The sequence below is a fragment of the Corvus cornix genome, chromosome Z, assembly GCF_000738735.6.
Source record: "Corvus cornix cornix isolate S_Up_H32 chromosome Z, ASM73873v5, whole genome shotgun sequence".
Taxonomy (NCBI): Eukaryota; Metazoa; Chordata; class Aves; order Passeriformes; family Corvidae; genus Corvus; species Corvus cornix.
This window is the reverse complement of record NC_046357.1, coordinates 35705239-35726859: the sequence shown is the minus strand read 5'-3', so window position 1 is coordinate 35726859 and position 21621 is coordinate 35705239. Positions and strand designations below refer to the sequence as shown.

Genomic DNA, 21621 nt, shown 5'->3' with positions numbered 1-21621 from the left:
TTCTACAGAAGCAGTTGATGTTGCAAAAATGTTATGTGATCACAACAACAGACAGTAAGAGAAGGATGAAAGTTCATTTTGGTAATATATTAGCTGTTTGAAAATATTGGAATATCATGACTGAATATTGAAATGTTGATTCAGACTTTGTTCACAAGTCAGCTTAACTTGGCTGCTGATTCTATAGAGTTTGAAATGCATATGCAACAGAAGTACACATTTTACCAGATAGAGGAATTCAAGAAAATTGTGGTTTATTTAAATGTGTGTAAATATAATTTGTTTCATCTCAACTGTTCTGAGACTTGTGTGATCCTTTGAGCTGTTAGCAGATGACGTCTGCCACAAGACATTTTTACTTTTAATATTTGGTGAGTGAAATTCTTATGTTAAAATATCTGTTATATGTAAGTATCCGTTTTCCCAACATCAGGTCTCATAAGCCTGTGGCATACTGTTCAAGTGGGGCTGGTGACTTTTCCTAGAAAGAGAATAAGATGAGAAAACAGTCACTGAAAATAGTGTGGCACAGCTGCTTTTATAGAAAATAGCACCTGCAACAACAGTGATGGCTGAGAGAGGGACTTTAGCATACAAAAGCCGGAAAAACTAATGCAGATTTGGAGAACACACAGTAATTGATCACAGTGAATAATGAGGCATTATACTTATAATGGTTTCCTGAGGTGAAAAGATCAAGGGCCATTTTAAATACTGGTATATAAAAAAAGTAATTAATTCTCTTATGGTGATAAAATATTTTTGTTTTCCCCACAACACTTGTATAAATTTTACTGTAGTTTCATCAAGTAACATTATATGCAGTAAGTAAGAGTAAAAGAGTTGCAAAGAGCAGTTTTAAATTAAGTTCACAGATAATTTAGAAGGAACATTATATTCTCTTCCTGTCCTTAATGGCAGGCTCAACTGCACTGATGAAACACAGTCATTAATGGTAAAGCAAAGTCATTAGGAAGCAAATCCCTGATTGAGATTTTAACTCCATAAATGAGCTGCGTAGGTACTCAACCTGGGAACTCCAGGGGTATTTTAAAGTGTATTTCCAATTAAATCTGTCTTGAGGAACAGTAAGTAGAATGGTACTACATTTTCTTTGGAGATAATGGGATTATTATTTTTCCTTTGACCTGCATATGTACTCCTGATCTGCTATGAAGATATTTAGATGTTTAGAATGTGGCCTGGAGTTCTATAAGTGCAACTTTACAGTTGTTACACACTTTTGAGAAGGGGCACCTGGTCTAGCCGATGTGGCTTTGTGGGAGAAGATCGGACCAGATAATCCCCAGACATTCTTTCAACCTCAGCTATTCTACGATTTTATAGAATAGAATAGAATAGAATAGAAAGAATAGAATAGAATAGAATAGAATAGAATAGAATAGAATAGAATAGAATAGGAATGATCTTAAGCACAGTGATAGCACTTTGATTTCCTCACTTTTAAGGTAAGCATTATAATTAATGGCAAAGCTGTACAGCAATCATACTGGAGGTTCTATGCTCGACTTGAAAACTCCATAAATACATTGACATTTACATTTACTCCATAAATTATATATATATATAGATATGTAAAAGTCAAATCTACAAGTGGTTCAGTGTTGCACATTCATGGTGGCAAAAAAGCCGAACATAGAGAAAAATTAATTCTGTGGTATTTTTAGCAGAGACATTGTTGGGGTTTCAGTTTAGTCTTAGTTTTTTTTTCCTGTTAAAGGAATTTTCTCCCATATGCATGTTGCTAGGAGACAAATAGCTGTACTTAAGAAAGACAAAAAGGGGGGTGGGGCGGGCCTGGCTACTCCTTTGTCTACACCTGGGTGTGGGGTCAGTTTGCTCTGAGCATCCGGAGAGAGAAGCTGCAGAGAAAGGAGCTGCTGCTTCTTTCTTTTTGGCCGTTCTTTCTTCCTGCTGGAAACAACGCCGGGACCCCAAAAGCCGCTTTCCCTGCCCTGCTGGAGACCGAGCTGTGGCTGCCCTGCCCCGCTGCTGCTTTGAGCTTTCGCTACGCTGTAGCCCTGCTCGCCCTGCCTGCCTGGGCCTCCGTGGGGTTCTCCCATCTGGATGCATCTCGCCTGCCACCCGGGATTTGCGTTCGTCCCTGCCGCTCCAGCCCTGCCGCTCCAGCCTGCTGTTCCTGAGAGTCCGGGATCGGCTGCCCAGCGGTTTGTGAAGCCTTTGTCCCATCCCTTCCCGGGATCCCAGGGCACCGGTGCCGCGCGCTCCCCGAGCTCGCTCCGGAGCGCCCCCTGCAGCCGCGGGGGAACCATCGCACCTGCCCTGCTCACCGGGAGCTGCCAGCGCCCCTGCCGGCTGCGAGCGGAACTGCACCCGAGGGGAAAGGGCCCAACAGCCGAGAAGGCTGGGACTGGGTTTGTGTTTGCTGTTACTGCCATAGTTGTTGTTGTTTTGTTTGACTGGTTATATACATATATATATATATCTATATCTATATCTATATCTATATCTATATATATATATATATAGTAAAGAACTGTTATTCCTATTTCCCACATCTTTGCCTAAAGGCCCTTGATTTCAAAATATAATAACTTAGAGGGAAAAGGGGTTATATCTGCCACTTCAAGGGGGGGCTTCTGCCTTCCTTAGCAGACACCTGTCTTTCAAAACCGAGACAGACATATATATGAATATTACCATACATTGACTTAGCTTTCTTTTCTTATTTTAAAGAATCTAATCCCCTTCCAATACCTGGCTGGCATTCATCTCATGATTCTTCAGAATGTGTAATTCCTTTTTAAAAATTTTCTTCCTGTTGAGCTAAATTAGGATCAAACACCTGTTATGATCTATGTTTTCCTTCATACGACAACCATGTTTTTTGATATGCATGTTTTTTATTTGTCAAAAACTACGGAGGCCTAAATTAGTTCAACTATTTTAGAATACCATCATATTTTATGCATTCTTTTCAAGAATAAAGTAGATTATACTCTATTTGAACACATTTTTAATGTAATTGTATTCTTTAAATATCTTAATAACTACATTCTTTTAGAGTTGTTATTTAGATTTTATTCCCTATTATTCTAAAAGACACTGATTCTTGAAAATATTATTTCCTCACCTTCCTGATATATACCAGACCAAGTATAAAATTGTAATTGCCATGTGATGACCTCAGAAAACCAAAACAATGTCCTAAAAAGCTTTTACAGATCAGAAACTCTTCTGTCAGAGTATGCCAAAGTATGAAAATGAAATACCTTGTAGAAATGTGTAATTTCTGTTTATTTTTTAGTTGGAAATTCACAAGAAATTTAATAACAGGTATTTTTTAATGTAATACTGCTCTATCTTATTCTATTTTGGCATTTTAAGGATATTTAAAATTATGTTTTTTAGTTGTGAAAAACCAAACAAATGCATTTTTAATAGTTGAATTTCCTGAAATTCATATTCACCTGTGACCAACTGTATAAATAATACGCCATCTGTTAAAATCTAGTTCAGTATGAAGTGAGTTAGGTTTTTACCTTCTATAGACCAAATGGGCTAAAGAAGCTATCATGATTACATTACTGTTAAGAAGTGTGCCAAAACAACTCCGCACATTTCAGGCTATTAATTAAAAATCAGCTAACACATTACTATGAAGAAAGAATGAAGAGGGTGGCTGCCAGACACTCTAATTGGCTTCCTCAAGAGACTGATGTATTTCAAAATACACCAAAAGTAAAGTCTACAATAGACATATTTTGTTCTCCAAGACAGTCACTTGAGCTTTAATTTTCTCTGTCATTATGGCAATGGCAGTTTAATGGCTCAAAACCCTGTCGACCTGTGGTGGATCCCATCTCCATGAAGTATATCTTGAGTTACACCAGTCCCAAATCTTAATGATGGGTCTTAATTTTTCTTTCCTTTCAAATAATGTAACAACTGGGACAGCATTTTTGATGAATAATTGTAGAAATTTATTTCGGTCTGTCTTCTCTTAAGATAATCATATGGATACTTATTTCAACTTTACCTGAATATGTCTATTATTGTCTCATTTAAAAAATATTTTGCAGAAGTTTCAGGTGAAAGTTGTTTTCCACCCATTATTAAAATTTCATTCTCCTGTTTACCTTTTTAGTACCTACTACTCCTATTTTTTTTTGCAAGGATGGCAAAAATCTGCATATGTTAAAAAAAAGGTAGCATGAAGATTTCCATTCATTATTGTCAAGGTTCAGGCCATACTTCAAATTTCAGGAGTGAACCAACACAAATATATTTATATAGACCCTTTTGCTTCCATGGGTGAGTATCAAGTCAATAACATATTTAAAAAATATCTATTTGGTAGTTGCTAGAGATTGCATGGTTTGTTTATTTAAATTCCACAGACTTTTTATATATATTGCAGAACTTTAAAAATAACAAGAGGAAAAAAAATTAGTCCTGTAACCTAATGTTGAACTTCCATGAGATTTAATGATGCAAAAATTCAATATATCCTTAGATATACAGAATCTTGGGTCCTAATAAGAAAAATAAACTCCTTGAACATTTCTGAATTTATATTTATAAAATCAGAGGTAATGAAGATATGGGTATGCTACTCTTTTTATTTATCTAGTTAGCCCCCCCCGCTTATATAGTATTTCAACTCTTATAATTATTATTAAAAATATATATTTCTTATAAAGTTGCAATCTTTTTACATACATCTACTTCATGTACAGATGTATTCATATGGTCACATAAATATTTCTTAAAAGTCAGTGGACATTTAACACTGTGTAATATAGTGTTGTGATGAGCTTACAATGTGATTTGCTGTATTTTAGGAGAATCTCTATATTACCCCATAGAACAAATAGTAGATAAGTTAAAATTAATGAATATAACTTTGTGCTTCAATGATAATAAATAATGTATCTTTCAGAGTTTTGTATAAAAGGTGTAATCTATAAAATTCAGTAAGAGAATATAACATGGTTTTGATATTCAACTATAATTAATTAAGGTATCTTGACTCGATCTGAATGATAATTATTGTTTTCTATAAGGAGATTTCAAATTAAATGAAGAAAGGTCCTAAGGCAACTAAAAGGAACCATTGTTTTCCTTCAATATTTAGTGTATTTTAAACTTAACATAAAGTAATATATGTCATTGAATTCTGATACTTCTGTTTCTTTGATCTGTAAGCAAAGCATCCTCATCAGTAAAACACAAAAATTTAAGAAAGACTGATGATGTCATTTGACCTTGTGTTCTGTGTATTTTTAAGCATGTAATAAGGTTTTATTTTGAAGGAATCTTTCAGTCTACTTACATTTAAGAGGTGCAGTTTTCCATAAGGCGCCTAAAACTCTTATAAATAATAAATTCTAAATGGTTAGGCAAAAATATTCTTCTGTCCAAATAGTATATACTTCATTCATTAAACTTTTTTTTTGTTAAGGTATCTAACAAAATTATGCAAACCTAAATCCTTGATAATGATCTTTCCAACATGCAATCTATTATTAAAATTAAATTGTAACAATATCTTTTTCTGACTGCATTTTTACTTTGACAGATTCAAAATAAAAGATGCATATATTATTCCTAGTAAATTATATTTACCAGAAAAGTATTTCTTCAGTTAATATATGTAGAAACTGAGTCATAAAAGAATGAAGTTAGTAATGAACACTCATTAATTATTTGTATTAAATTAGAAACTTACTAGAAACTTAGTCATGCTAACGTTAGTAAGAGACAGCTTCTTTTTAGGACATGCAAATAGAGAGGCACAAGAAGCATAAAGAGACAACTGTTACAGAAAAAAAAGACAACCTGTTACAGAACATTAAGTATCTTTATACATGCATTTGTGTAGAGCTCTGTTGTAGGTATTTTTTCTTGTTTCAGGGTATTTTAAAACTGAAACATTCACTATGTTTAAGTAAAGTCTGTAATTCCATTATCTCCTGTCCTGAAATGAAAATGCCTCCCGAACTCAGTATTTTGATGTAAGCTATCAGTTGCCTGAATTCAATGATTGCAGGATGCTGTTACTGTATACAGCTGAAATCATATTATTCCTTCTATGAGACCAGAGAATACTTTTATGAACATATTTTGCTGTCATGAATTTTTGGGAAAGAAAGTATGGTCAGTTTTGCCGAGCTTCATGCAGAAGTGACACAGCAAATCTCTCGCCCACACAGGCTGGGAATAAGAAAATTACAACACCCCTATTTTGATTGATGTTGCCATTTAAATTAATTTTCAGCAAACTGTTTATAGATGCACCTGACCCTTATTCTTTCTTCTTTTCTTAAGCATTTTTTATTGAGATAAAGCTATACCACAGCTTTGAAAAAAACATACATTCAAAAGCAAATTACAATTTGCTTTACAAAAGCAAATACTCTATCAATTACAAGATAGAGTATTATCAGCTCAAATAGCACATAAACTCATAGGTCTGTAAGTAGACTGTGTGTAAAGTATAGCAGAAGAAATAGTATTCTAATCTGCCTCATTCAATTCCTAAATCAGATATGAGAAGATCTGTTATATGCTGTGCATTAAAGATTTCAAAAAGAATACACCTTAGCTTTCTGAAGCTGCTGCAGTTATACAGCCAGAAGTGATATCATTTTAGGGCTTCAACATGCAATCATGTACATAAATACTATTTTTGCAATGGAGTTTCCCAAGAGCAGGATTCAGCACAGATTTGAGCACCATCTCCTTGCAATTTCATGTGCTTTTAATAATAAATACCAAATGTATTTATTATTAAATACATTTATAGTGTTTTATAACACTATATAATACTTTTATCATAGTGTTGATAAAAGGTAAAGACAGAAGTACAAAAAAAAATTGTGAATAGCACATCATTGTGAGTTTGAATGTTGATTTGAATAAATCAAATTATATTCTGATCTGATATTTTTCCATCAGAGCTCCCACACATTCCTGTGCTGGAAACCATGTGATGGAAGTAGAAAATGATAAAAAGATATCTCCATAGCCATACTTGAAGCTTTAGAGCCCTGGTTTATTTGTTTTGTTTGGTTTTCTTGTTTTTTTCCCTGGGGAAGAGGTATAAAAAGAATGTGACTCCTGGATAGATACGAAAGAAAAAAACTCTCCTTCAAATTACTGAGGAACTGGTGCTGTTTATGCTTGTCTTCTCAGTGACTTTTCAGTCAGTGCTTCATGAATGACCCCCACATGTTCTTTCAATATTGTCCTCTGTTCCAACCTAGTGAACTAAAGGATGGAGTCTAACTTAATTTTTTTGTTCTTGTTTGGTTCAAGGTAAAGTTTTAAAATCTGTTTTGAATTATATTGTACTCACAGCTCTTGCTCCCAGAGACATTGCTCTCAGGTCTGTCAGAACAGTATTCATAATTATCAGTGTATATTGGTATCTGGATTCCAGACTAATAATGTCAGGGAATTAGTAAGAGTAATAACCTCTTGAATCATTGGTGATAACTAGCTTGATCAGACTCATGACAAATACTAGTGTAAAATTCCTCACCTGATGCAGTCTTAGTGAAATTTATTAGATAGTGTTTGTTTGGGGTTATTTTGGGGGTAGGGTTTGGTTTGGTTTGTGGGGTTTTTTTGTTTGTTTTTGCTTTACCTTTGCTTTTGTATTTAAGTAGGTACAATTTTTTTTTATTTTGTTTTTGTACAGAGTGCACTCATTCTCTGGATCCAAACATTCTCTTAAATAATGGATATTAACAGTGTCTCCACTGGCCTGAAGGACACCAGGGAAATAGTTCAGATTTTATAAATATCAACCTCCAAGTACAGGATGTCTAGCTTACAGATTTATGTGCCAGCAAGATGGACATGGTGTAATGGGCAACACAAACGGTGATATCATTACATGATAATATACCTGATGATACCATACACATCTATCAGAGATATTGCTACCTGCAGGTAGCAATATCTCTTGCCCACCTTGAATTTTGCCATATTTCAGAGAAAACCAAATTTAACGAGTGTGATAATTATTTTGTGACTTTTAAGAAGACAATTTTACTCCTATTTATTAAATAGGATCAGAGGAGTTAATCATCATTTTTCAGTACTTCTCAGCACTATAGACAATTTTGTTTTTATTTAATTTTAAAGGATTGTATTTTCATTTTAATATTCAGCAATCAAATTTCCTTCAATTAAATAATAAAAGAAATTTCTAGAAGCATCCCCTGGTGTCATGAGGATTGAGGAGGTGAATTGGTCCAATTTATGCATGCTTTGAAATGTTCTTTCAGAAATACCTTAGTAAGAAAGAAATATATTATCACTAGCATTTCTTCTGCTTTTATTTTCAGACAAATTATAGCAGGGATTTTCTGAATGCTTTATTACTTTATCTGTCACCAACCTTTCCACTGATTATTTATTGAGAAACAGGATTGTTAGAGAAATGCATCTAAAGTAGAAAGTCACACAGGATAAAAAACCCATGCATCTTTAAAGAGTACAAGTAAGATCACATGATATATGCTAGAAATGAGTTTTAAGAAAAAAAAATTGTCAGAAGGTGGACATTGCAGGCTCTTTTTTTTTTTTTTCCTGGAAATAGTTACAATGATTTTGATGACTGAACATACTGAAGATTTTCTTATTTTCTAAATTTTCCTTTTAACTTTGAAGAAATTACAGACATGCAAATTCATATTCCCTTTTGGAGTGGCGTTGTTTGGGATGATGAAGGGATACATAGAATAAGTATTAAGCATTCATTTACAGTAACCAGATTAGACCAGAGTGGTGTACGAAACTACTTGTAAACTTGGTTTTAGTTTTATATACATAGTGCAGAGAGCAGGGTTTGTGAAAGAACATCTTCTTTGGGAAGAGCAGAAGGAAGAAGGGAAAGATAAAGGGGTACTGGCTCCTGGCACAAAAGAAAACTATGAAGAATGTAAGAGTGGTGTGAGGAGCAGGAGGCGACTGTGTGTGCTGGCTCAATATCTAAGAATCACTGAGGTAGAAGAGGGTCTTCTGAGGCTTTAGAGCCATTGACTCACATGGGAGTTGTAGGACAACATGAACAGTCTTGGCAATGTGTCTCAAGTGAAAGAGATTGTTCAGAGTAAGGAAAAACAGTACCAGCTGGCCAGTTGAGGAACAGATCCTTGAGCTATAAAAGCTACAGACAGTTCAGACCAGCTTGCCTTTGCATTGTCTTTTCTTTTTTTAAGGTCATGTGTATTTCTTAACATTTACTAATTTAAAATAGATACAACGTAGGTTTAGAGAAGAAACTGAGTAATATTTTCAAAAGAGCAGCTATATGAACAGGAATCAAAAAAATATCTTCTCCAAAACATATAAAAGTGGTAGCAGTTTCCCAATAAAAGGGGATCAAAGAGTCAAGATCTTAAATTAAGGATGTAACAGAGAGTTTCCAGTCTCAAATATATAGATTGAGACTGAGGAGTAAAGACTGAGTGACTGTGACTTGTGTGTTGATTGTGAACTCACCTTAAGAGTTATGTATGGGCACTTGGGATGTAGGAGAAAAGCTATTAGTCACAGTACATATGGTACCAGTATAGGAGAGATGTTCTGGGGTTTTATCTCAGGATAAGAGAGACCTTCATAATTTGAAATACTATGAGAGGTGTAGGATGTATAGAGACCTGGAATCTTATGCAAGGAAGAGATAATCATGCAAGGAGTAAAGATTCAAGCATGTCAGAAACTCTTGAACTCTGTGGAAAGAAGATTTGATCTGAAAGGAGAGGTTACACCTTAATTCTAATGGAACCAGACTGTTATAACACAAAATTAAAAAGGTCATGGAAAAGCTGCTTGAGAAAAATTGTCAGGGACAGAAAAACATACGGTTTGAGTTGACAGGGCCAAAGCATCTATGACTGACATTTAATGTGTTTCTGAAAATGCCAGGAAGGAAAAAACCCCACCAAAACCACAAACCAACCTATAAATAAAACAGACAAATAAAATTGCCAGCTGACTGGGGCATGCAGTATCGAGTCAGTGGGCTAAAGTAACACTTACTAGTGCTAAACAACATGAATTCTGGCATCCTAAAAATAAAATGAGACACTACAGTGCTTGGCATCAATCACCCTGATAAAATAGGCATGTCAGAGACCTGAGTGAAGGAGAGTAATTAGTAGGATATGGCTAGCACCTGTGTGGGAACTGTGACGTAGCACATACTGGGAGCAGCACTGCATTTGAAGGATTTTATAAAACACTGTAGCATAAAAACACTCTTGCAAAACAGAAAACCCTAGTGTAATATTAAAAATGTAATAGTAAGACGAACACAGGTCATTGCTCAAGACAAAAATCCAGAAACAATTGACCAGTTGAAAATTTGGGGTATTAATAGTGACAGACATTTGTCCACAAAAGGACAGGATTGATGACGCATCAAGATGGGCTAGAGAAATAAAATTTGGGATTTAATGACCAACTACTATCAAATACACCATCCTCTTTTTTTTTTTTTTTTTATTAAATCCATGGAGGCTAATTTGAGAAAAATATGAGAGGAAACTGCTTAATACACTATAATTTAATAATTGATAGTTTAATAATTTATAATTTAATGCTATAGTGGAGACAGTAGGTCAAACAAATCCAGCACACAAACATTCACTTTTAAGAAAGAGATCTACATTTGAGTTATCCAAACATAACAATACAGACTATAAAAGCACCACCAAGAAGCAGTGTAAAAGGTAGAGGCTATTACAAATAAATGATCTTTTAGAAGCCCAAATAAATTGAATGTTAATACTCAATGAGAAAATAAACAAACAAGAAGCTTTGGAGTTAGAGAGAATCTACCAGGACGATATTTTGGCTTTTGAAAAATAGATGGCATATTCTAATGAAAATTGGAAGTCTAATAAAATGTAATGGATGAAATAGGAACTTAACTTAATTTTTTTCTTTTTTCCTGTTCTGTATTTTCCACTAACTGCATTCAGGTCTTTATGTACTTTTTTATTTACAGACTAAAATTAAAGAAATTGGTTTCTTTATAGTTACTCAATTGCACATCAAATTGTGCTCAATATTTAAAATCTATCTAAAGGACTTCATTGCAGAGTAAGCCTATAGCAGAGTGGTGACTATCCCTGCCTGTTAGGGTTTGATATCCTAATGGATATCAATGGGGAGCCATACTTACTGATCACTTCTTCATACTTCCATCACTGAATCAACTTAAGGGTGCAAAACAGGGAGTTTAATGTGATACTGTTGTTGGTGCATTATCATGGTATTAAATGGCAGCGCCTGTTCTTTAACTTGCAGCAATTACCCCCACCCTCAAACAGGTGCTCTGAGAGACCAGGACACCTATACAGCTGTTTAATCTTCTCTGTTCTCATGGGCAGCTATACCTAAAGCTCACCAATAACCACTCACCAATACCCTTTCATTCTTGAAAACTTTAACGTGATTTAGTTGAAGATATCTGTGCTCATTTGCTGGACAGTTTGTTTAGATGACCTTTAAAAGCCCCTTCCAATCTATGATTCTATGACTGCAGCTCCCAATTGAATTGTGCAGTGATTCAGTAAAAATCATGACTCACTTAGACTGACTCCATGATAAGAAAAGGTTGTCTGGATCATTTTCTGAGCAGGCATCTCAATTTCCTGTCTTTTTCAAATAACATGATCAATCTAAGAGGAAAAGAGCAAATGTTAAAGTAGAGCTTCTCCTGATAACTCGGAAATTTTACTTTCTCCTTTTAAGTAAACTGAATAGTAGGAGTTGAGGTGGGCTGAGTGTTATTTTCTTCCCTTTTTTTATGAACTCATGCATTTTCAAGGTATGGGCTTGTTGATCACTTTGTGAATAGCTTCAGATAAACTGTATTATTTTTAATAACCTAGGAAGTGTAACCAGAAATTTGCACTGAATTCTGACTGAACAACTCTATCTCTTTCTTTTCACAGTACATTTTATTTTTCAAAGTCATAGTTAAAAGTTAAAATACTAACCTAGAATATATTTCATGACATCACTCCATCATTGCCTTTTAAAACAAACCATATAATAACTTTCTCACCATAAAATAAAAGAAACTAGCCACATTTTTTGCCTTGTTTTACATTAAGATAAACAGAACTTTATATAGGAAACAAATGCAGAGAATATATTTTCTTCAGGCCAAAATTTAATGATTCATAATTTTCCTAATAAAGTAGTAAAAAAAAGATCCCTTCCAGAGGGACCTTAGCAGGCTTGAAAGGCAGTGCCATGCAAACCTCATGAAGTTTAACAAGGCCAAGTGAAAGGTCACCTGGGTCAGGGCAACCCCAAGCACAAATACAGGCTGGGTGGAGAACGGATTGAGAGCAGCCCTGGGAAGAAGATCTTTGTGCTGGCACATCAAAAGTTCAACATAACCTGGCAATGTGTGCTTGCAGCCCAGAAATCTTGAACTGTGTTTAAAAACAGCATTTCCAGCAGGTTGAGGGAAGTGATTCTCTCTCTCTCTCTAGTCTGCTCTGGTGAGACCCCACCTGGAAAACTGCATCCAGCTCTGGGGCCACCAACATAAGAATGACATGGACTTCCTGAAGTGAGTCCAAAGGAGGGCCATGAAGATGATCAGAAGGCTGGAGCACCTCTGCTGTGAAGACAGGCTGAGAGAGTTGGTGTTGTTCATCCTGAAGGAGAGAAGTCTTTCAGGAGATGTTACAGCAGCCTTCCAGTACCATGTGGGGTTCTACAAGAGAGATGTAAAGGGACTTTTTGCAAGGCCAAGAAGTGATAAAACAAGGGACAATGGCTTGAAACAGAAAGAGCATAGGTTTCGATTACATATGAGGAAGAAATTCCTTACTCTAAGAGTGGTGAATTCTGGAACAAGTTGTTCAGAGAAGCTATGGATGCCCCATCCATGGAAGTGTTCAAAGCTAGGTTAAATTGAACTATGGGGAACCTGGTCTAGTGGAAGGTTTCTCAGCCCATGGTAGGGGGTTTGAAAAAAGTAATCTTTAATGTCTCTTCCAACACGAACCATTCTAAGATACTTTAATATTCTTGAAGTACTCCAAAGAACTAAAACTCAGTTTGGAAATCTTTGTGAAAACTGTGTTGTCCATATTTAAGTGGGCTGGTACGCATTTTTTTTTACCATTTGGATAGTACAGAGATAAAATAACTGTGCTATGAGATCTCCCTGAAGCTAAAGTTACTTCAATCTTTTTATGGGAAGTTCATATGAAATACAGAATCATACCAAAGATGTAGATTCTGAAACATATTTTAACAAATTTTCAAAAAGTATGTATTTCCCTATTGAATTATATAGATTTTAACATAATTCTAAAAAAGGGAATAGTGGTACTAGAAATCTTTAGTTCATAAACATCATCTCAGAGTAAATAATCCTTTTCTATAAATTAAAGATATATGACGTGGGACTTCAAGCTAACATGGAGCTAGGGAAATGCCATTATACCCTGTATATGAAATATATACCAAAAATACAAAAAACCATTTCCACTTCTCAAGCCTAATCGTGCTTAGATTTTTTCATCACTTTTAGAGCCAATTCCTCGTCCCACTGTGCAACTCAAAAGAAGGAGGAAAAGAGCTCATTAGTAAAGTTGAGTCTAGGAAGTCTGAGGAAGTTGCAAGGGGTGACCCCTAACCCTATTCATAACCCTACCCTTAAGCCTAGCCCTAACCCTAACCCTAGCCCTTCTGATTTGATAATAAATTAATTCCCCCTACTCAAATCTGGTTTTGCCTGTGTTGGCAAATGCTGAGAGAGCTCTCTGTTCCTATCTTGACCCCTGAGCTTTACATTATATTTTGTCTCCTCTGTTCAGTGAGGAAATGGAGTGATAGAGTGGGTCGCTGGGCACCTGGTGGATAGTCAAGGTCAAGACAACACTTAATATAATACTTGTATTACTTTATGCCGGTAAATAAATATGAAGCAGTCCAAACCACCAGTTAAATCAATAAGCATTTTAAGTTTATGACAATAAATGGAAATTGTTTAAAGCTGAAAAAAAAATTTACCTAGTTTCTCTAGGACAAAACTTTTGCTAAAAGAAAGAAAGAAAACAAAAATACAACAAGTAACCTATTAAGTAGATCGGGTGTATAAATTGGTTTGGACTTCTGGTTCCTTATTTTGGTGAATTATTTTTATCATACAAAAAAAGAACTAAAAAATGTTTTCTTAGCCCTTTCTTCAGATTCTTTTGAACAGTAACTTCCTATGGACCTAGAATATTTTAATTATATTACTCTCGCTTTCCCTTTTCTCTCTCTATTCCTTGTTTCCCTCAATTGCATTCATAAGTTTCAGTTCATCTTCTGCTAGAAGTTCCTTTTTCTTTTGAAACGATCACAGCTGTTTATTAGCACTGCTAAGGTTCATGGGAAAAAGTATTTCATCCCTGATGTCATATATCATAGCACTACATCTTCCCTTCCTTCCTTCCTTCCTTCCTTCCTTCCTTCCTTCCTTTCCTTCCTTTCCTTCCTTTCCTTCCTTTCCTTCCTTTCCTTCCTTTCCTTTCCTTCCTTTCCTTCTTTTCCTTCCTTTCCTTCCTTTCCTTCCTCCCGTCCTTCATTTATTTTTTTGTCTTCATTCTGGACCCCTGCCCGTGGTTGTTCTCAAGTACATGATGAAATAGGTTTCATAAATGAAACTGAGGTGATAAATTTAGAGTAGCTATGCCAATAGAGCAATAAAGTATCAATACTTGTGGTTATTTTTTATTTGTATAAGCAATAAATTGGTTTTCAAAATCACAAAAATTCAAAGAGAAAATATTATATTACAGAAATAAACAAACAAATATAGCTTTTTAAAATTCTATACTTATTTCACCATGGTTTGTCCATTTGCTTGAATGAACTGGTTAAATAAGTGAAATACTCTCCTTAATATTTACTGAATCTTAGGAATACAATGTATTGATTTCCAAGTCACTTGTCATAAAAATGGATAAACACTGAATTGTAAAGAAGAAAATGGCCTACTTTCCATGCATTGTAATATCTACTGGAAAATATATACCAGGGACAAAACCTTAGTTTTCCATTAGTTTTCATTTCTTCACACATTTTTAAAAGGTTGAAATCATAAATATACAGAATACACTTCTCTTCAGATACTGAGGTAAATTATTAAAACTTGCTGTAGAACTTTCTGATAGTCTAATAATACTTGAGCACAAGCAAAATTAAAGATTTTATCACATTGGATTACTTCATAGAAGCAATTTTTTCCCTAATCTCATATGATGAAGGACTTAATTTAGATGCAGAATATGTTATTTCTGACAAGCTAGAAGCCAGTGTGATTTTAACTATAATCTGAATGCAATGAATTTGATAGTTCAGGACTAAACTTATCATCTGGGTCAGACACAGGTACACGTAGATTTATTTGAGCTCTTAAAATATTGAATTCTTCATTTCCAAATTTTGATCAATTTACTTCAAAGTTCTCAGCTTATCTGTGTTCCAAATTTCATGATGCTGAGTCTGCTTTACCTGAAAGCTCACATCCAGATCTAAATTTCGTCTTAATAAGGAAATTCTGGTTTCTTGTGCTAACATTAAAAAACTCTAAGTTAATTGATTGCAGGTGAAATGATCTATAGACTTTTCAATTCAGTGTTGCAGTATTCAATCTCCTGTTTGAATGAAAATAGATATAGTTGGAAGAAAGATTTATGCACAAAGATTGCTCTCTAGCCCTTGGTATTTGTCCAGGTTGTCCAACTGTCATATCAAATGAATAAACTGACTATAAAAATGTTTTCCTCCAAATATAGACCATTCCTTGTTCTTTCCTGTGTTTTATATGTGTCAGGGGGACAGGAGTGGCAGCAGAGGACATGTCAAAGCATTTCTGCAATAGCTAATGAAGATTTTGTAGAGCACCTATAGTATTCTTTACCTACCATATATATAAAAAGGGGTTTCTGTGAGATGAAAAGAACAGAAGCCTTTTAAGTAGTATGACAACTAAACATTTCTTTTGGTTCCATTTCTGTCTCTAAGAGGTTTCACATATTTTCTTCTATGTTACAATATACTGTAGGAAATATACTGTTTGAAATATACTTTCAAAATGATACTGTTTTGAAAGCAAACATTATCGATAGAGAAATAGGAAGGCATGCATCTGTTACTAGAACATAAATGATTGGCAGGGCCAGATAAAGTCTTGATAACAAAATGTGTGCTATTTTTTATTATTTTGAGAATTTTTCTCTTGCTGTTCATATCCTTGGATTTGTCTACAAAGAATTTAACAATTTTTTTCCATGGCTGGCCAGTATTTCCTGTTCTAAACCAGCTTATCTAACTACTGGATGTTTGGGAATTCTAATGTGGCAACTGACCACGCATTTGTTGGGAAGAACTCATTGCACTCATATAAAGCTGTTAAAGAACAACAGTGCAATAGCCATGAATAATTAAATAGGCTAACTGCACATTCATGCAGTAATATTGGATACATAGGTATCTACACACACTATTTGCATAGTAGGTCAGATCCTTGATGCATTCGCTATGTTTAGAGTCTTGGAACAGACTACAAGAAATGCTGGGTGAAATACAGAACTTTGATTTCTAATTAAACTAGGTCTGTTACTAAAAATGTCTGTTTTGCATGCTGACTAACTCATACTGTATTACAAAGCCAAAAGCTTCTTTGTGTAGAGAAGCCATTATTGCCATAATTCTCACTGTGAAGTGGTTCTCTAACAACACTAGTGTAAAGAATGAAGATAACAGGTGTGTGAGTAGATTCAACTTGATTGTTGACTGTTGTCACTACTTTTTAAGCACTCTGAAGCGACTAATATCAGACTGTATGGAAAGTTCAGGCTGGCAGTCATAAAATAAGGGTAATGTGTAGGTAGTCTGATTGGTACACGACAGCCAAGGCTCACATGGCTAAGCACATATGCTTTGTGCAGTGTGGATGTTGGTCTAGCTGGAAAATACAAGAAACTCCAAAATGCAGGGTGTTACGTTGTTCTTATTTTTTTGGCTTATACGTCATAAAAATTTGCCTGTCTGAACAATACATTTCATGCTTTCTATTTGTATTCATGAGATCTATCGATGACCACTTCATGCACCAACTAGAGACCACCACCAGTAAACAAAGTAAAACTGAGTTTTAAACAAATTTTAGAGAGAGATAATCAATTTTTTTTTCATTATTTTAAAAAAGGCTCATCTAAAAATCTAATAAAATGCAAAGGAGGGAAGGAATAAAAAGACTTTTCATATAATACACATTTTTTTGAAAGTTAGATGATTGTTCAGCAATGAAGTGTCATGTACTATGCACTACTGTATTCTTTTTAATGTTTTTCAGCTGAAAAGAGTACTTTTTGTTTCCTTCAAGCATATTTGAAAGAAAAAAATGCAGAAATGTTCCAAATAGGAAACAAATACATATTACCTTGAGGCTTAAGGACATTTTATTTTCATGAGTTAAGACTTCCTCATTAGTTTCAGAATGAAATAGAGTCACAGGTCAGGGAATAGGTCACTCTAATGAGAAAAATAAGATGTGTAGATCTTCCCAAGACCTATTGTATTTTATTTGTGGAATATTGGTATAGTTTTATCATGTTTCTGCTGAGAACTTTTCCATTTTGAAGTTGTGTTTATGATGTAACAGTGGTTTGGTTTTTTCTTTTTCCTCTAGAATAGTCTCTTCTCTCATGCTGCCATATAATTTATACTCTGAATGAGAGAATTTATGCTCAGTGTACATTTTAAATTTTAGAGAAATTATTGATAGAAAAAGTAAGATGACAGCAAAGATGAAGGTTCTATTTTTCTGGGTTTGAAATAAAATAATTATAGTTGTTACTATTATTATTGAAAGTATTGGTGGGACATTTCCAGTACAGTATGCAAACAATCATAAATCTTATTCTCCAGTACACAGGTTATCTGGAAAAAAATCTGTACAAATAGTCGAGCATGTTTCCTGAGAAAACACTAATCACTAATTTAAATGAATTGTAAATACTTCCATATTTTGAGATCCTGAATTTTGTTGTAGACACTGAGAAAACAATTCAGACATGCCCTAATACTGAAGAGTATGTGAAATATTTCTAAAGGCATTTTCAACTAACTAGCATAAAACATGCAGATATGTGAATAATAATACTAAATGTGCAACTTAGGCCCTTTCTGTGCAAAAAACTTCCTACTTGTGATTCCGACTAGCTTGCTTTCTTTAGCTTAAAGCATCTCTTTTCTTCATGACTTCAGCTTTCACTCTTACTTTCCTATTACCTCAGCTACTCTGCTTCAATTTTGAATATGTGTATACCTGCGGCATTTGATAAGGGACAAATTTACCTGAGAATTGATTTTCCTGATTGGTACTTTGAAGAAGTTGTAGATTTTCCAAACAAAGATTGTCGATGTGTGAAATATGTCTTTCATACAGTATATATTAAGACTGATGAGTAAAATGCAACCCATATGAAATGAAGCTCATATTAATCATCTTCATTACACTGAAATGCTGGTTGAAACTCATATTTCTGCCAGACCTGTGTTTATATATGCCTATTTTTATACTCACATATATATTTATCTAGAATATATATTTGAATGAATTACAGAAATAAATAGACCTATGTTTCACACATTTATGCTTACCATTCATTAATCATGTTGTTTAGTATTTGTCTGATCACTAAAGAACATTTAACCAGAATGTTTTCTGCCAAGTGAAGTTGGTCATCTGAGGAGGAATTATCTGTGAAAAACAAAGTATAATAATCATTACAATATCCAACAGTTTCTCATAATATTTCTAGTTGTATATGTTACTTAAAGTAAAACTATAAAATATGAAAAAAAATGCTTATTTGTTAATATTAAAATAGTAAGAACTGTGAGTGCCTGTAACTCCGCAAAGAAGAACAGTACCATAAGGACTTGGTGCAAAAATATCCAGTTCTTTATGTATTTAAAAGAACTAGGTAGGTCCACATGTTCTCGTTCCTCAATCCTTGTCTTGCATCTGCTGGAGCATTTTGTATAGTATTACTGATGTGTAAACCTGGCACATACACTGCAGAAAGGAAATTAAACAAAACACTGAGATAAGATGAAAACCTTAGCTTTGTTTTGTGTAACCACAAATTAACTTAAAAAGACCCAAAACCAAAAACAAAACCACAAAAAACAAAACCCGTTACCAAGAAAAATTATCATTATTCAATAAGAGAAATTCTATTACATCTCAAGAGTCAGTGAGCCAAATCTTTAAACGAAAAATCTTACATTTCTAGAGCGAATCCTTGATGTGAAAGGAAAGAATTGCTGACGTTAAAAATAGGAAGTTAGGAGCCAGATTCCTTGTCTTCTTTCTCTACTCTGCAGTGGCGGACTGTAAGATAATATTGAAATGGCCAGAGAATTGATCTGAAGGGAAAGTTCCTTCAGTTTACTTTATAAACTTGCTGTGGGACACTGAGACAATCAAATATAGAAACACTGGATACATTAGAAGCTTGAAATAAAATTATGTGCTTTACATCTATTTGTGCAACTATAATAACCAAAACAATTCTTCTCTGTGATCAAACATTGCTCCTTTGCTTCTCTCCTCAAAAAGGTAAAATTGAATATTTGACCAGAAGCAGGGTTTATCTTCACTAAAACAGCAAAAAACAAAGAAATTTGAGATTTTTTGATAATATTGTCCAGCTGCAGGATAAAATAAATTGGAAAGATAAGTATGGAATTACATGATGAATAAGTTTTTCTTATGTCAGAAGAAAAGACAGAATCTAACATGATTTGTGGGGAGGAGGACAGGGGGAAGAAAATATGCTGTTGTGTGTATGAGGCCCTGCCAAGAGCATAGTATACTCCAAATCTTATGAAATGAGAAAAAAAGCACTTTCTTGCAGGTGAAGAGCGGACATCTGATTAAAAAGAATATGTTATATGTGGCCAAAAATATATTAAATATGTTTAAATCTCCAAATTTTCAGTCCAGTTTTCATCTGTATTAATCACCTAAAATTTCAAATAAAGGTCCTTAAGTCATGGGTGTTAAGAACCTTCAGAATTACCCAACATTTATTACTTAAAATTTTTATTGAAAAGCAATCAGGTTTTCATTGGCAGGTTACAATGTAAACAAAGATATTTTGCTTTCCATTTTGTTTTTGCTTTTTCCTTTATTTTTCTTTTAGCATAGTAAGTACCCTTCATCTTCCAAATGACCAAGAATGAGACCTTTTCTAATTTTTCAATTGATCTATGAGATAACAATTTAATTTTCAACATCAAATTGATATGCTGATTAGCAATTGGCACATGAATGTTTTAAATGTAAATCATTAAAACTGATTTTGTAGTGTCTTGATTCCATGATATCTTCTCTAATTAAGGTATTACATTTAACTGTTGGCAGAACATTTAGCAGCTGTTTAGAAGATCTTACATAGACAGCAATTGTTACTAGGTCACTTTCCAAAAAGTGAAAGTATGTTTCAAATAAAATTTCAGCCATATTAGTCCTTGGTGTACTTCTAACTAAAGTTTTCATTAACATAAAGTTGTAAGGTAAATGCGATGAATGACAAGAATGTGTTCCATCTCTCTTCTATCATTATTCAATGACAGATAATTTACAAAACATTATAATCTAGTTGTTGTGATATGGTTTGTAGTTTAATTGGATTTTTTTTATGCACCCTTCTTCTCACTTTGTAATTTTTTCCTTTCTCACTTAAGGATGACTCAGTCATTACTTTTTCCATAGGTACTCCCTGACTACAGAGGTTCTTCTATCTAATGAGCACTTGCAGTTGACTCTCTCTGGGAACAAATTTTCAGCCTTTCTTTGTACTAACACTCCCAGTCTTCCAGGAGTTAAGGCTCCATTATCTTTCTGAATCTTACTTTTCTTTCTTCTCTTTTAATCTTCTCCATTATCTTTCTGAATTTTACTTTTCTTTCTTCTCTTTTTATCTTTTCGCAGACTCACAGGATGTTTGCTTTGGAAGGCACCTCTGAAGATCACATAGTCCAGCCCCACCATATAGCAGGTTCACTAGAGCAGATTGCACAGGATGCGTTCAGATGGCTTTTGAGTATTACAGAGAAGGAAACTCCAGAATCTCTCTGGGCCATCTGTTCCAGAGCTCTGTCACCTGCCTATTAAGATGGAACTTCCTGTTTCATTCAGGTGTTTTCATGTGGTATGAATTTTCAAGAAAATCAAAATACCAACAGTAGGAGGCTTCTGAGAATAAAAGGGGATCAGATTTTATAAAAAATTACTATGATGAGGTGATAATATGGTGAGGCAGCTGAAAATGTAAATGTTGTCAGAAGTGGAGAGGTGGAGGTAGGTGAAAACCGAGACAACATGATTGAGGACAAGATTCTTTGCAATTATATATTGCCTTTTGTCTACTGACATTACTGGAAAAGTGCTAGGCTACAGCAGTTGTAGGTCCAGTCATACAATTTGATAAATGCCTGAGATTTCAAGGAAAAAATAAGACATGGTAAGGACTATGACTATTATTTTAGCAAACTAGTTATGAGCTGAATCAATAGGATGGATGT

At 34.3% G+C, this 21621-nt stretch overlaps 1 long non-coding RNA gene across 2 annotated transcripts in view; it reads right to left on the bottom strand.

The window, feature by feature from the left end:
• Positions 1–273: 273 nt before the first annotated feature.
• Positions 274–21621, bottom strand: part of LOC104692023 — a 35584-nt gene continuing 14236 nt past the window's right edge. Inside the window, exons 2-3 of one of the 2 annotated variants that reach the window (XR_752301.4) lie at positions 18688–18787; positions 274–481 (exon numbers count right to left, since the gene is read on the bottom strand). This is a non-coding gene — a long non-coding RNA (uncharacterized LOC104692023). Of the gene's footprint in view, positions 482–12629; positions 12737–18687; positions 18788–21621 lie in introns of those variants that run through there. The other variant, XR_752302.4, reaches the window with a different exon arrangement.